This window comes from Lepidochelys kempii, chromosome 7 (genome assembly GCF_965140285.1).
Source record: "Lepidochelys kempii isolate rLepKem1 chromosome 7, rLepKem1.hap1, whole genome shotgun sequence".
In the NCBI taxonomy this organism is placed as follows: domain Eukaryota; kingdom Metazoa; phylum Chordata; order Testudines; family Cheloniidae; genus Lepidochelys; species Lepidochelys kempii.
This window is the reverse complement of record NC_136386.1, coordinates 31,305,737-31,321,045: the sequence shown is the minus strand read 5'-3', so window position 1 is coordinate 31,321,045 and position 15,309 is coordinate 31,305,737. Positions and strand designations below refer to the sequence as shown.

The 15,309-nt window shown below is 52.2% G+C and overlaps 1 long non-coding RNA gene across 1 annotated transcript; it reads left to right on the top strand.

Moving 5' to 3' along the window:
• The first annotated feature begins 27 nt into the window (after positions 1–27).
• On the top strand, positions 28–756 carry LOC140915260 (uncharacterized). The gene is made up of 2 exons (XR_012160115.2): positions 28–258; positions 458–756. It is a non-coding gene; the product is annotated as an uncharacterized LOC140915260 (long non-coding RNA).
• The last annotated feature ends 14,553 nt before the right edge of the window (positions 757–15,309 follow it).

Below are 15,309 nucleotides of genomic sequence, written 5' to 3'. Positions count from 1 at the left end.
CCCCGTGTGACTCCGCCCACCTGAAGTGACGTCACCCCGCAAAATGATCACGCCAACTCAGGCCACTTCCGGTTCCCGTGCCTTTATAGCCAGCCCTTTTTCCTCCGTCACTTCCGACCTGGCCGCCATCTTGCCTGTGTGGGAGCTGGTGCCGCTATGCCCGTGTCCCCCGTGCTCCGCGCGCTGCTCCGCCCCCGGCTCGCGCCGCCCGCTCGCGGCCTGCACTCGTACCCGCCGGAGAGCCGCGTGGGGCCGCTGGTGAGCGGGGGGGTCCGGAACCGCCCTTCCCAGGGCCTCGGGGCTGGCCCCGCTCTGCCGCGCGGAGGCTGCGGCATCGGATCGCCTCTCCCCGGGGAGCCCGCCCGGGCTGGGGCTTCGCGGTGCCTGGGGGGTGGGGTGGGGACAGGGCCTAGCTGCTGTGGCCTCACCTGAGCTCTGCCTTCTCCCCCCCGCGCAGGAGACCGTCGTCGCCATGGGAGCCTTCGCCGTGGCCTTCCTGGTCCCCTCGGGCTGGGTCCTGGCCAACATGGAGAGCTACAAGAAGCGCGAGTGAGCGGGCAGGGTCTGATCCGCGCTGGCCGCCCAGACCCCACGGTGCGCTGGCCGCCCGGCTGGACTCCGCTGCCCCCACATTCCACACCCGGCCCCTGGGGCTGGTAACTTATTCCATGGCTCCCTGTGGAGCAGGGTCGCCGCCGCTGCCGCCATGGCGGGGTGACTTAATTCTGTTACAATAAACCCTCTTACAGCCACTGAGCTTGGACTCTGCCTTTTTTCCCCCCTGAGCGCTGACCCTGGGGGCTAAGCCCTGCACCAGATCAAATGGTTCCAGCTACTCTGACGTGTTCTTGGGGAGGGCAGGATTGTACCTGCTGGGCCATGCTATCCCATGCTATCCCAGGGCTTTACATCGAGGTGTAAATGGGTAAGGGGACAGCAGCCCCAGCATGCAGCTAGATTGTCAACCCTTCTCCATCTGTGCATTGGCCATAACTTTTATGGACCCTTTGAGCTTTTGTCCTTGCCTGTCCTGGTTCCTAGGTGTTCAGTTTACTGTGGGGGGGGGGGGGCTGACAGTGCTTTAATCCCAGAGTATGAACTCTGCCTGGGGAAAGGAGGGGGTTTGCGAGGAATGCAGCCCTCAGACAAGTCATAGGCTCACTGGTGTGGGATGAAGGCACCTCCTGATAGTTACAGACAGCAGCAGAATTCCAAGTAACACCTGTAGCTGCCGGTTGAGCTGTGTTTGGGAGTGCAGGACTCCTGGGTTCTATGGCCAGCTGGGCTAGTGCTGCTCTGTGAATAGTCGTGTCCCCTCTCTGTACCCTGGTTCTCTGTATTTGCAGTGGTGATAATTCTACCCCCGCCCCTGCTGTGTCAGTATTTAAAACATTGGGCCAGCTCAGGAGTCAGATACTCTATAGTTCTTAACTTGCCCTCTCTAGCAGGCTTAGAACTAGGGCAGATGGAAGCCCTTTTTAGCCTTAAGATGAACTCCCCTTATTCACACCCACCTCTAGTGGAGAATCCAATCAGGAAAGGCTGAAGCTGGCTGGGGATAGGGATCAGCTGAAAAGGGCCAGAGGTGGGGGATCAAGTTCCTGCAGCCTCAAGCAGGGAGAAGGGTATGGAGGAAGGATCCCCTTGAGACTACTTAATTCTTAATGAGCTGCTCTTGTGATTAGGGTGCTGGCTTCCTGGCTTGCCAGAGAATGAGTGTTGTCTGTGCACCCCTCTTCCTGATAGGCTGGGGCTGAGCACAGTGGGCTGTTCTTTCCTTTTAGGATACCCTATGCTGGGGTAGGTTGGAATTGTATGGGACCTCCCAGCCTATGCTATGGTGGAGATGGCAGCTTTGCTATACCCTGCTTTGCCGTAGCAGCAGAGAATTAACCTGGGGGCAAAGTTCCTCTCCCTTGTGCTGTTTCAGTTGCACTCAGAGACTTTCTCTTGTGTACTGAACAGCAGCTCCACCCCAGAAGCAGCTCCTGGGCTCCTCATATGCTGTGCTGTCAGGATGACCCAGCAGTAGTTATCCCAGTAGTAACAAGGGCAGTCCTACCCAGCCAGTTATCACTGCCCCTTAGTGTGTGGGATGCCTGGGCTGTGGCAGGGCAGCTAAGCATGAAGGATGCCATGGGGTCATCTGTTGCTGCCTCTTGCATTAACAGCTTTTCCCTCTACCAAATAGGGCATTAGGCTGGGCAGGGCAGAAATGCCAGCTGAGAACAGCTTGATTTCTAGATGCCCAGCTCCCTGCAGGGCACATGCTCAGCACCCCTACTATATTTGCAACCACAAAGGAAATGCACCTCATTTGAATGCAGTGGGCCAAAGCAGGCGGCCTGAATGCACCAACCAAGCTGCAGCTGTGATTGTGTTACTGGGCTGTTATTCTTGCAGCTGGCTTGGCTAGGGAAAGCATTTTAGCTTAACATGCAGGGGGCAGAAACAGCCTGGCCCCACTCTCTCTTCCCATGCTAGCTGTCCTATTCCCAATGGGGAGAGACAGAGACTGATATTCCAGTTCAGATCCACAGTGGCAGTTTTCTTTGTTCTGATCCAGGCCTGAAATTAATCCTGCAGCCATGCCCCTCGCCCTTGTGCTGTAACACTCCACCTCCTTGCAGCGGCTGTTTGCAGTCGGATCACAGCACTAGAACAGCAAGGAGCCAGCTAGAGTCCCCTTAGATGCAGGCAGTGCTTCTCTGTGCCCGGGAGAGGTTGTTAGAGGAGAATGGTACAGAGATGATGTAAGGGGCTGGAGGAAATTTAGATGAGAGACCCTGTAACTAGGCTTAGCAGTGGGTGAGGTTAACTCTTTAAGTACCCAAATGGGGAAATGCAATAGATTCCCCGCACCCCACCGGGCTATTTAGGGTGTACACTTGCTTAGCAGCACCATGTGGGGTATAATTTTCCCCAAGGGATGGGAGCTTATGTATTTGGGGTCCCATGCCCTGGGACTGGCCGGAGCAAACCAATTAGCCTTCATGTGGCTTTAATTTGCAAGGCCCCTCACACTGGGTAAGTTCTCCCTGTTTAACACAGAAATCTGAGGCATGTGGGTGTGTGTCACTGCTGCTTACAGAGGGAGTTGGGTAAAGAGCCAGGATTGGAACCCAGGAGTCCTCATCCTGGAGCTAGAGCTGGTTTATGCCTATTTTGCAGCTACTTGAGTTCAGAGGCTGCAGAGTGCAGTGATCAAAGCTTTCCACCTTGCTAGAGATCTCTCTGAAACATGCTGCCTTTGGCAAGGAGATGGGACCCTTCACGTAGCTAGTGGATCCTGGAGGAACCAGTCAAGGTCAGGGCCCCATTGTGCCAGGTGCTGGAGACACACAGTGAAAGACAGTCTCTGCCCCAGAGAGTTTTCAGTTGAAATAGTCAAAGAGTGAGAGTGGAAGGGTCACCCCACAGCTCAGTGGCAGAGCTGGGAATAGAACCCAGGCATCCTGAGTCCCCTTCTAACATCCTAGTTACTGAAAGATCTACAGAAACTCATCCAAAACTCAGCCCATTTGGAAGAAGGTGCCACCTTCTAGACTTAGACCCAAAGATGTTCTAAATCACAGATCTGCTCTATCTGCTTCCCCTGGAGGTGGAGTGGGATTTGAGATAGGGGCAACAGGGTGGATGGGCCTATGGCCCCACAGAAAGCTTGCTCACTCATATGCTAGGCCAGAGAGATCAGCATTTTAATTCTACCTAAGAAACCTTAGTTACATTTCCCCCTCCAAGACTAGACATAGAAAACCAGGATTATTCCAAACATCCCGCAGAGAAACCAGGGAGAGATGGACACTTCATGCCCCCTTTATCTAATGTGGAATTGTCCTGCCAGACCTCTCCTTCCCAAAGGGTGGAGCTAGCTGCCCAGCCAATGTGGTGTTGGGATAGCTGGGTGGGTCCTCAAATCCCTGTTGACCAAAGGATACCATCCTGATGCTGATTGGCTGGATTGTTAAGAGAAATAGCAGGAGTTTGGGGCAGGTGTGACTGAGGCAGTTGAGGGGGATGAGAGGTATGGAATGGAGTCTGTTTGGGTTAGTTGGTTGTTTGAACTTGTTTAAGGTACCCTGGTTTTGCAGCTCTGGTTCATAGATGATTGGCTCAAAGAGGGAGGGGGTGTATGTTTATCTGGACTTGTAAGGAACATACTAACTGTATCCTTATTTTGCTTTGTGGGCTCCTAGCTGTTACAAAAGAGAGTGTAGCTAGCTGGGGTGTAATGCAGCTTTTCCTAACATAGAGGAGAAGGAATAAATCATAAGGGTTGCCTTACCTTAGAATCTGTGTCACCTAAGGCTAGTCTGCTCTTCTGTCTGCATCATGCAGGGTGTTGTGAGCCCTGCTTAATGCAAAGTGCTTGGTGCCTCCCTTCTGCATGCTAGAGAGTCATCAGAGGAAAGTTTGGCTTGTGTGGTGCTACCTAAATAGGCCTGAGGTAAAACCTTCCTGAGTGGTTAATGGGTCCTGGAGGGCTCTAGGAGAGCAGTTTGGAGACCCTTGGGGCTGACCCACTGCAAACTCTGATTCCTCCTGCTTTCCTATCCAAGCCTGTGCACTCCCACCAGGCTCATGCAAAGCTTGAGTCTCTCTCTCTTTTTTTTTTTTTCTCCTTTCCCCTTGATCCCCCTAGTATGCATCTCTCTGCAAACATTGGTCCCACTATCCTACACCCTCTGGCAAGCACCCATGTACCTCCAGCCACTCTCCCCTTCCCTACTCCCAGAGTTTAGTAGCTGCCCCACCTCTGTGTTTCCTAGAAGCTGGGTGTTGTTGCTTGTAGGATCTGGGGACGGGGGTCAGACCCATTGTACCCTGACCCAATCTATCACTGCTAGTGCTCAGTGGCTGTGAAATCAGGTGGCTGTAGGTGTAAGGTAGCCAACACTGACCCCATGCATGTGAGGGTCTAACTAATGAGATTGTTCCAAGCCCCATGGTTGTATTCCTGGAACTTCAGGGCCATAGCTTAAACTAACATGGGCTCGTCTCTTCCCAAAGCCAGTGGCAGTGACTGGGTATTGGTCACCGGTCTTGGAAGCTGCAGAGGGAAATGGTAAGTTGCCCAGTGGACTGTCTGGGGTTGGGCTGCCCATAGTGGGAGAGGCTGCTGATGGAGTGGGTGGTGTGCATGCTGTGACAAACTGGTGAGGCCAGAACACAGTTATAACAGCCAGTGCTAGGGTCCTGTGCCCCAGCGTCAGGCTGGGGTGTATTAACTCGAGTGGTACATGTAAAACACAAGAGGTAATTATTCTGCTCACTCGGCATGGTGAGGCCTCAGCTGGAGTCCTGCGTCTCATTCTGGGTGCCACACTTCAAGAAAACTTGAATGTGGAGCAGAGCTGCAAAAATAATGCTCAAGGCTTCGAACAACTGTCCCATGTGGAAAGGTTGAAAGAACTAGGTTTAGCCTAGGGAAGAGCAGACTGAGAGGGACACAAGTCTTCAGAGGAGTACAAGGTTGTTATAAAGAGGATGGAATCAATTGCTCTCCACCGAGAGCAGGTCAAGAAGGTGGATTTGCAGCACTGGGCGTTTAGGTTAGTGTCACAGATCTGGCTCCCGTGGGCCAGAAAAGGTGCTCCCACAGGGCCATTTAAGAGGGCAGGGCAGCACCTGGGACCATAGGGGATACTGGAGAATTGGCGTTCAGGTGCAAGAGGGACCCTGGGGTTAGTCAGGATACCTGGTGAGACTGAGACAGTCAGGAGCAGGGACAGTTGAGTGCTGCCCAAGCCAGAAAGTGTTTCCTGGGGATGGTTGAAGGCAAGGAGGGCAACAAGAGGGCTTTGTGGACTGACCTGCCAAACAAGAGCAGGGCTGAGGCTGGAGGAGGCACAGCCAAGGGAGTTGCCTGCTGGCTCTAAACTGGAGAGCCCAAGCTGGGGGGCTCACCTGCTGATGACTTGGCATCAGAAAACTGGACCTGGGGAACTAATGAGAAGGCTGGGGGAGTGGGGGCAGAGATGATCTCCTAATGGAGAGGCTTGGGGGGTTCCCAGTGGGAAGAGCAGGATTGCACTCCAGCTGGAAGGCTTTGGGTGACCATCCTGGCAGACCAAGAGAAGAAGACTCACACCATGCTTCCATGTCTTCTGCTACACCAGGGCTCCTTGTGGAAGGACTCCAGCAGCAAGGCTGGTATGGGTGCCTGTTCGGAAGAGCAGGATTTTATGGACGATATCCACCAGTTATGGGAAATGGTCTGTTTTGGGACTTTATGGACTGATTTGCACTATGGGTTCAATAACAAACTGCCCCCAAGGAAGGGTATTGAAGCAAGAGAGCCTGAAGTGGAGTCCTTGAGAAGGGAAACTGAGGCAGGTGCATTTGTTGGGCTGTGGCCTGCTGCAAGAGGATGCTCTAACTCTAAGGGCAGTTAAGCTCTGGGACAGGTGTCGAAGGGAGGCTGTGGACTCCCCTGCATGGGAGGGTTTTAAGACCAGGTTGGATAAACATCTGTCAGGGATGGCTTAGGTTTATTGGCCCAGCCTCGGCAGGGGGTTTGGACTTGACCTGTCAAGGTCCCTTCCAAACCCTATGCTGTTATGAAATCCTGTTTGTTCTTGCTTGCCTCGCTGCAGCACTGCGACGTTTGCTTGCCTGGAGGCTGCTCGACAGGGGAGTTGGGGTGAAGCTTTTGTTCTGGGTTTTTTTTGGCCAAAACACCTTGGGTGGAAAAATGCATATTTGGCAACCAGAATGTTTAGCAAATTCATACTGCTTTGCCAAATTATGTTTTGGTTGGGGAAGGGGGATCCCCAAAAATATTCCAACCCCCACTCCCAACTTTTTCACTTCAGAATTTTCTTGACTCTTTTAAAAAACTGAACAGGTAGAAATAGCTGAAAATCAGTTATTTGACCCAAATTTTTTACTTTTTGGTAAACTTAACAAAAGTGGGATGACTTTTTTTTTGATTGGGTCAAATTAATTTTTGACTTGTTCAGGACTACCCATGAACAATCAATCTGTTTGCCCAGTTTCTACTTCCAGCTCCTGGAGAACTCTAATGGAGAGACAAGTGGGGTGTGGGTGTCTGTGTTCTAAATAACTCCAGCAGCTGCACCAGTCCATGCAGTTTGCTTCCCAGGTGTGTGATGTGGCTGGGTTTTTCAGTCTCACCTGATAGCTGGCACAGCTGGCGGCGATGGGGAATTTCTTTCCTTAATGCACAGCTGGCCCAGTGTCACCTGGGATTTTCGTGAGCCTTAGTTCAAGTATCATTGCTTTAGAACCAGAGGCCCTGGGTTCTATCCCAGTGGCTGATGCACCATCCTGGGCCATCCCATTCACATTGGCCCCAAGCGAACAGCTGGGCTCTGAGATGGGTCCCCCTCTTGTTTTCCAGACCCAGAGAGATGCTGCAGCCCGCTACAGCTTCCCCTTTTCCAGGATCACGCCACCGAAGGCCATGGCTGGCGGCTGGTGGGAAGATCCCAGCACCCCGTTCAGAGCTGGCGAGCTGAGGGACAGGCCGGCATCTCTCAGGAAGCACCTGAGGAGCCAGAAGGAGAAGCAGAGCATTGCTGAGCGGCTGAGCCTCAGTTTCAGCTTGGTGCCCAGGAAGTCTCCTCTGGGCTATTACCTGGGCAGGCTTGTGCCGTCCAAGACCTGTTCTTTCCGCCAGAGCCTGCCTGTGGAGGCCAGCCTGGGCATTGCTTGGCAGCCTGTGGTGCACTCTCCCAACACCATCACCTCCCGCAGGGCTTCTGCAGGGGCCTGGCAGGCTAGCACTGCCCTGAGAACAGGCCGTACCACAGACCAGACCCAGCTCAAGGGCAGCAGGATCCTGCTGCCCCCGACCAAGCCAGCTCTTAGTAGAGTGAGACCCATCTCCTCTCCCAGGGCAGTGATGCTGTTTGAGCTGCCCAGTCCTGCTGCCCAGAAGCCCAAACCCACCAGCAGGCACAAGCTTGCTGTGGTCAAACCAGCCATCAATGCCAGGAGGTGAGTGGGGTGCTGCCTGCTTCATGCTGCCCTGGCACCAAGGCCCTTCTGCCCAACACAGGAGTGGCTGGGGTAATGTGTGTGGGGGGGTGCCTCACCAAAGGGGCAGGTTTGGCTGCAAAGGGGCCCCCTGCTATTTACCCAAGCAGTGATGGTATATCCTGAGTCCCAGACCAATGCATTTTCCTCCCACTGAGTCCCGCTGGGCCCAGTTCCTCCATGTACCTCTTAAACTAACAGTGGGATTCAGAGGACTCCTGTAGACTGCCCCCCAGCTTGCACTAGGGCATCAGGTGCTTTGGGGCTAGTCTAGATCTTCAACCTCTATGGCAAAACCACCAATGTTTCAGTCCTCTCCGAGGCCATCTTGTGGTGCCATTGGCTTGAAATTTGGGGTGCAGCTTTGCAGGGTGGAATAGGTCTCTTGTCCCAAATTCAGAGTATCTTGGTCACAGGGCTCCTGAGATGCAGCCTCCCCCAACAAATGTCCTGTGCTGCTCTTTTGAGGTTTGCATCTCAAATGGAGGGGTGGGATTAAGGGGGCCTATGTCTGGGGAGATGTTTTACTGTAACCCCACATGTCCTCCTGGAAAGTGTTTGGGTGGGCTCTCACCCCTCAACCCACTCTGCCTCCAGGGCCCAGCTGGCAGAATGGCAAGCTGCCAAGGGCAAGGTTCTGAAGAGACCCCCATGTGTAATGGTCCCTGCTCCTCCCAAGAGACGCTTGTCCAAGGAGCCCCCGGTCCTGTCCTCCTGGACCACCATAATGGATGAAGAGGAGATGAGATCTGAGCCGGACCAAGCCAGCATGGCAGTTCTGGAGCAGCCCAGCCAAGCTGGCGGGGTATCTATTCCATGCCTGGCTGGATACAGCTGGGGAGGAATTCACTGCAGGGGAATTTGTGGGGTGGGGGAGGTCCTGCTAGTCCTGGAGCAGCAGGGGAGCATGTCTGGCTGTGGGGTGTAGTGGAGGGATAGGTTCTAGCCATGGGGATGTATGTGGTTGGGGGGGGGTTGGGTGCAACAGTGCTGGGAACACAGTTAGTGGGAAGCTGTCTGGGGTGGGGGGTTAAGGGCAGGGGGCGGGTCATGGATCTAGCAGTTGGCACTGGAGTGAATGGTCAGGATTTTAAAGGGGGGGCTGGTGGCAGCACAAGAAATAGCTGGGTGGGGGGAGCAGGTTGTGCTGAGCTGGGGAAGGGAAGGGACTGGTCTGGGGATATCAATTTGTTTTTTGGGGGAGGGCTGTGGGGAGCTCTGGGGGGCAGGATCAGAGGCCTCTGTACTAGGAGGAGGGCTGAGCTGTGTGAGATGGGGAGGAGGCTGTACTGTGCTTTTGGCTGTGTGGGAGGGCGGGGTAAGGAGGTGAGAACCTTTCACCCCTTGAGAGGTGTGCCAGGCTGCCAGTAACCCTGCTCCCATCTGTCTCTACCTCCAGGGCGCCTGCAGGGAGGAGGTACCTCCATGGGACCCAGCCACTCAGGAGGCTCAGGACTCTGAGTACTGGGTCCATCTCGAACAGCCTGCAGGGGCTGCTGGGAGCGCCTGCCCTGCTGGCAAGGGGCCTGAGGTGAGGCTCTTCTGCCTGCCACAGAACCATCCCCCCCAACCTTAAAATCCACATTAATGCTGCAGTTGGCTTGAAATCTGGGGGGGCTGTACAGAGCCTGAGGTAGATTCTATGTCATGACGCTGAGCTGGCTTCTTGGTCAGGGGGTTCCTGAGACGCAGATTCCCCCATGTCCGTTCCTTGTTCTGAAATCTCCTGCTAACCAAAGGGGGCAGAGTTCCTATACCGCCTAACTTGGCCCATTCTCGGGCCAGCGGCTCAGGCTTTTGGGGATGAAACACTGGGGTTAACAAGGAGCCTGGGGCAGTGTCCTGGCTCTGCAGCCTGGGTTTGCTCTTCTGTGGTGACTGAAATGCTGTGTGCCCCTACTGCTGTATTGCCTAAAACTCTGACCCCCACCCTCTTGTGCTCTTCATCAGTAGATCTCAAAGTGCCTCACAAAGGAGGTCGGTGTTCCCCTCCCCCATTTTACAGCTGAGGAAATTGAGGCACCAGAAGGCAAAGTGACTTGCCTAAGGTCCCCCAGCAGAGCTGAAATAGTATCCAGGTGTCCTGGGTCTCAGTCCAGTGCTCTAGCCACATGGCATCCCCTAGTGTGGATGCAGATTATAAAGGTGCTTCATGCTGGTATAACTTCCTATCATCCAGGAAGGGGAACAAGCTATTCCAGGGTAAGACCTTTATACTATATTAACTGCATCTGCCCTAGGACTTGTCCTGATATAGCTATATATATATATATATATATGGCTTTTTCTAAACCCCACACCCTGAGCTGACAGCCCTATGGGACATCCTGTGTAGAACAGACTGAAGCCAGGGGTGAGCTCCATAAGCTCACTGGTGTTGGGCCTCACCCGTGTCCTTTCTCTTGCCAGCATCTAGCAGATGAGCAGTGTGGATCAGCGAGGGCTGTGGACAATGGCAAGAGACTCCTGTTTGCATCTAGTAAGTGAGCCCCATGGCTGAGCTGGGCCCTGGGAATGGGCAGATGGGAGTCCTGAGTGGATCTGGGTTTTCCTGCCTTAAAGTCTGAATTCAATTGTGGGCCTAAGTGTTGCTTTACCGGGGTGGCTGGTCTGGTCTGAAATGACTTAATGGTCCCTTCAGGTCTGGGGCTCCATGATGTGGCTCCTGGCAGAGGCCAGGGGCTAAGCAGGAGTTGTGGTGGGTTGGTCCTTGGGTAGGTGACTGCGCAAGCCCTGCCTGACCCATGTGCCAGGATGGTGCCTGGAAGTCAGTGGTGGTGCCAATGTGCCCCTAGAGGGTGCTGTGTTGCTGGGGGCTCAGTAGGGGATGTTTTCACCTGAGTCAGTGCTGACCCCTGTGTGATGCTAAGAGGCGCTGTGCGGTGGGAGGTGCTGTGTGCTCCCACTGTGTGCACCCAGTCAGTGCCTGGCACTAGGGGGTGCTGTGCTGCTGGAGGTGCACGCTTACAGCACAGAGTGATGGTCAGATACTGCCTGGCACTCTTCTGGGGGCTGGGCTGGAATAGACCTGTATGTAAGAGTCACACTGGTATTGCTCTCCCAACACTGCAGGGATGCTGATGTGGAGGGGGGAGCTGGCAGCTCTCCTGTCTGTATGGGGATGCAAGTGACTAGGCAGAGCTGTGCATGGCAAAAAGCCCTTGTTAGGGTCCCTAATACTTAACTTGGTTCTCAGCCAGCCCATTGAGGCTCCCCACTGAAGATGTGGGGTGGGGAGGATTCCTGGCAGCTGTCCTGGGAGGGGATCTCTTGGTGGATTCCTGGGATGCACAGCTAGCTGGAGTTTACTATAGTAAGTTCCAGCTCACTGTGGTGGATACCTTGCCTGCATGGTCCACCTCTGCACAGGCTAAGGAGGGGCTGTGGGGCTTCCTAGCATGTGGTGAAGGGCAGGCTGGGGTGGCAGTGATGCTGTGTCAATGAGTGGGATGTAGGGTGACCAGATATCTCACTATTATCGGGACCATCCCAATATTAGGGGCTTTGTTTTATATACACAACTATCCCCTCCTGCCTCGGGGGGGGGGGGGGGGGCGGGGAGTGTTGCTCTCTGGTCACTCTAGGGTGACCAGACAGCAAATGTGAAAAATCATGACAGGGTGGGGGATAATAGGAGCCTATATAAGAAAATGACCCCAAAATCAGGACTGTCCCTATAAAATCAGGACATCTGGTCACCCTAGGGGGGTGAGATGGCAGCTTGCCTGAGAAGGGTGTACATCAGGGGAGCTAGGAGGGACAAGCAGCAGATACAGGATCTCTATCCTGAGAGGTGGCTGTGTCAGGCTTGGTGCCTGAACTGATGCCCCAACGGTGAAACTATCCCTTTGTCTCTAGCGGTGCAGATCAGTGTGTGGAAGAGACTATCCAACCTGCCACGCTCTGCTCCACACCCATCTTCCCTGGCTGCAGAGTGAACCCATTGTGCTACTGGCCTATATCCCTTGCTCAGTCTGTCTTGGCTGATCTGAGAAGAGTTTGGGAAGGAGAGAATCTGCATTTGGACGCTCCCAGGGCTCTCTTTAGCCTCCCAGTTGTGTACAGCCCTCTCCATACCCCATGCCGTGGTGCTTTTCCTGTTTCCTGTTTTAGCTGTCGAGGACCCTTGTAGGGAATCCAAAACACTAGAACCCTAAAGAGATGTTTCATGGCAGGGCAGGGCCTGAACTAGGACAAGCTGTAACCCCCAAAAGGGCTGCGGATCTAAATGTCTGTCATCTTTTATATTTGAATCTGAACTCCAGCATTGCTCCCATCTAGCTTTTATATCGTCTGTCACCAAGCTGTCTGCAAAGGCACGTTTTATGTAACCTGTACTGAACTCTTCAATAAAAGTCTTTACCACAATGTAGGATCTTTATTAGAAACTGTGCTAAGCTGGACTGGAGGAGCGCACTTATATTTAGCTTGTGAAAGAAATGGTGAAGGGGTAACTTGATCAGTGGATAAGTATCTCCATGGGAAAGAGAAGCTTCATCAGTAGAGAAGATTGAAACTTCCTTTTGTCCTGACTTGGGACAAAAATCAAAATGACCAATGGAATTTTTGTTTAGGAAATAAGTAAATGATCTAGTTGAAGAACTTCCCTTCATCTTGTATATAATGTTAAGCTTACCTATTTCTATTATAGATCTAATCACTTCATTTCAGCCTTTATCTTTCAGCAAAACTGGCAATGCATTCCTGTGAGATGCTTCAGTTTACTCAAATCGGCATTTTCCAGCCAAACAGTTGCTCTGTTGGAGAACTCTTGACCAGCTATGTTGATAGAGGGCTCGTCACTCTGGCAGACAAAGGTCTAACGAGTCAGTGGCTGGAAGCTGTCGTGTGACAAATTCAGACTAAAACATAAGGTGCAGATTTTTAACAGGAGGGTAAATAACTGTTTGGAACAGCTCCCCAAGGGCTGTGGTGGATTCCCTATCACTGGAAATCTGAAAGCTTTTGGGCCTTTTTCTGAAAGGTCCTCTTTAGTTTAAGCAGGAATTAATTCAGGTAAGTTGTATGGACCGTTACAGGAGAGGTAAGACAGCATGGCAGTGATCCCCTTTGGCATTAAAGTCTGAGCTGATCCATCGAATGGGGGGCAGAGGGGGAACCAAACAACTAAACAATCCAGTTTTGAAGTGAAGGCCAACTCTAATCATCCATGTCTAGACCTGTTTTGCAGCTTGGAGTTCTGGTCTGATGTTTTCAACTCAAAATACAATTTCTCTACATGCTGTATGGGCGATCTAATGGTGGGTTTGTTTAGAGTAGCTATAGTTAGTTGGTTCTAGCTCTGCCCCACCTCTTTTATTTTTTTAATGGCTTAAATCATGAGCTCTTGAAAAGGGGAAAATCCAAGAAGGGTGGTTTGTAATGGGTGTCTGAGTCCCTAAGTTGTACTATGTGTGTGTTCAGCTTCTTTACCACAGCCATGCTGCCTAGAATCCATTTAAAAAAAATAAAAAGCAACAGACATTTGTGCAGCTGGGATTCTATTGCTGTGACCTAAATGCTCATGATATTTCTAAATGTTGTAACTGTCTATTAGTGTGTTTTTTCATGGCTGTTAACACAAAAATTGTGATTGGATGTGGTTTTTGTTTTGTTCTCTTCCCACCCCCAAGATCTGCTCTAGCTCAACCAGGAACTAATTCCAGCATGTCCGGTGGGCTGTTAAGCACTCTGACTAGGTAGTCCCCTCCTGCCTTTTTTGAACCTATGAATCCTACTTCTCACTTGTAAATGTCAAAATGCTTTACAAAAGAAGCTGGTATTGCACTCCCTAATCTATAGATGGGGAAACTGAGGCCCGGGGAGGGGATGTGACTTCCTAAGGTGACCCAGCAGGCCAGTGGCAGCTGATAAAATGCAGGTCTCCTGAGTCCCAGTCCAGCCCTCTACCCCCTAGGCTCCCAAACTACCTTTTGGAAATTTGGCACTTATGTTCCTAAATTCCACAGCGTTTTGAAAAGGCTCTGAAAAGCAGTTGGGTGACTTGAAAACTTTATCCAGCAAGGCCTGACTCACTAGAATGGTGTCCTTTCCAAGGAAAGCTGTAAGGAAAAATACTCATAATAAAGCTAATAAAATCTCTTTAATCTTTCTATGTCATTCTGGAATACTCCTCCTGTCTCCACTGACACTGTGCGATACCTTTAGGCCTTTCCACAGAGCTAATGTCAGGGCAGCTCTGCCCTGAGGTATTGCCTAATAATTAGGCCACTGGGCAGCAGTAGTGGTACCTTCCTGGGTGCTGTACAGCAGCTGCCCTTGCTGTGGCACTATATGTGTGCACATGTGGCTGCTTTTGTCAGGGCTGGCCTCCCACTAGGAACATGTAGCGAGAGAAGATGGGCAGCAGCTAGGGTGACTGGACTCTACCCCTGGCCCCCAAATAAGTGCCCCCATTTTTCACACCCTTTAGCGGTGGTGCAGGTTGGTATCCTAGTGGGCTTGTGTGCTACTGGCCACAGCCCTGCCTCCTGGGCTACTGTGGAAGTGCATTGTGGGATACCAGCAGCACTCCCCTCAGGGGATTGTGGGAGGTGGGGATTGAGTTCCCACCATTCTCTCTGGCTTGAGCTAAACAGCAATGTAGACTGAGGCTAGAAGGGGTTGTTGTGGTGATCTCATCTGACCTCCGGTATGGCACAGGCCCGAGGACTGCCCTGAATGAATTCCTGGTTGAGTGAGAGCAGATCTGTTGGAAAAACATGCAGTCTTGGTTTCCTTTGCTCACTTTTGAATGTCCCTCAATCAATGGAACCCAAATGTTGCCTTTTTCTTCTGTTAAGAGATTGGGACAACAGAATCTCCCTGTATCTATTATTTATTTGTATGACCATAGTTCCCAGGAGCCCCCATTCTGGTAGGTGCTGTACAAATGCAGAACAAAAAGCCAGTCCCTTACCCAAAGAGCTGGCAAACAAAGGCTAATACAAGAAAGGACAGCCAGGGAAGCCTAATAAACAATGAGATGCTATTGGTTGACATAATGGGCAGCCTAACCGACATCATGTGTTGTCGTGTCCCAGCAAAGGCAAGTTTGAACGAGAACAAGGATGATCCCTTTTGGGCATTTATGGGGAGCTCTCCCTAAGTGTGAGGGGCAGCCTGGGGGAAAGGACAAGGGTGTTTGAAAATATAAGAAGTGGTGAGGGGGGCCAGTGGGGTGAGCTGACTAAAGGACACCTTGATAGTAAATGAGAGGTGACAGGTCAGGTGGGGATAGGCTGTGAAGGGTTTTGAGAGGAGAGACAGTTGGCTCATGTTTGCAATGTAGACAGGGAGCCAATGGAG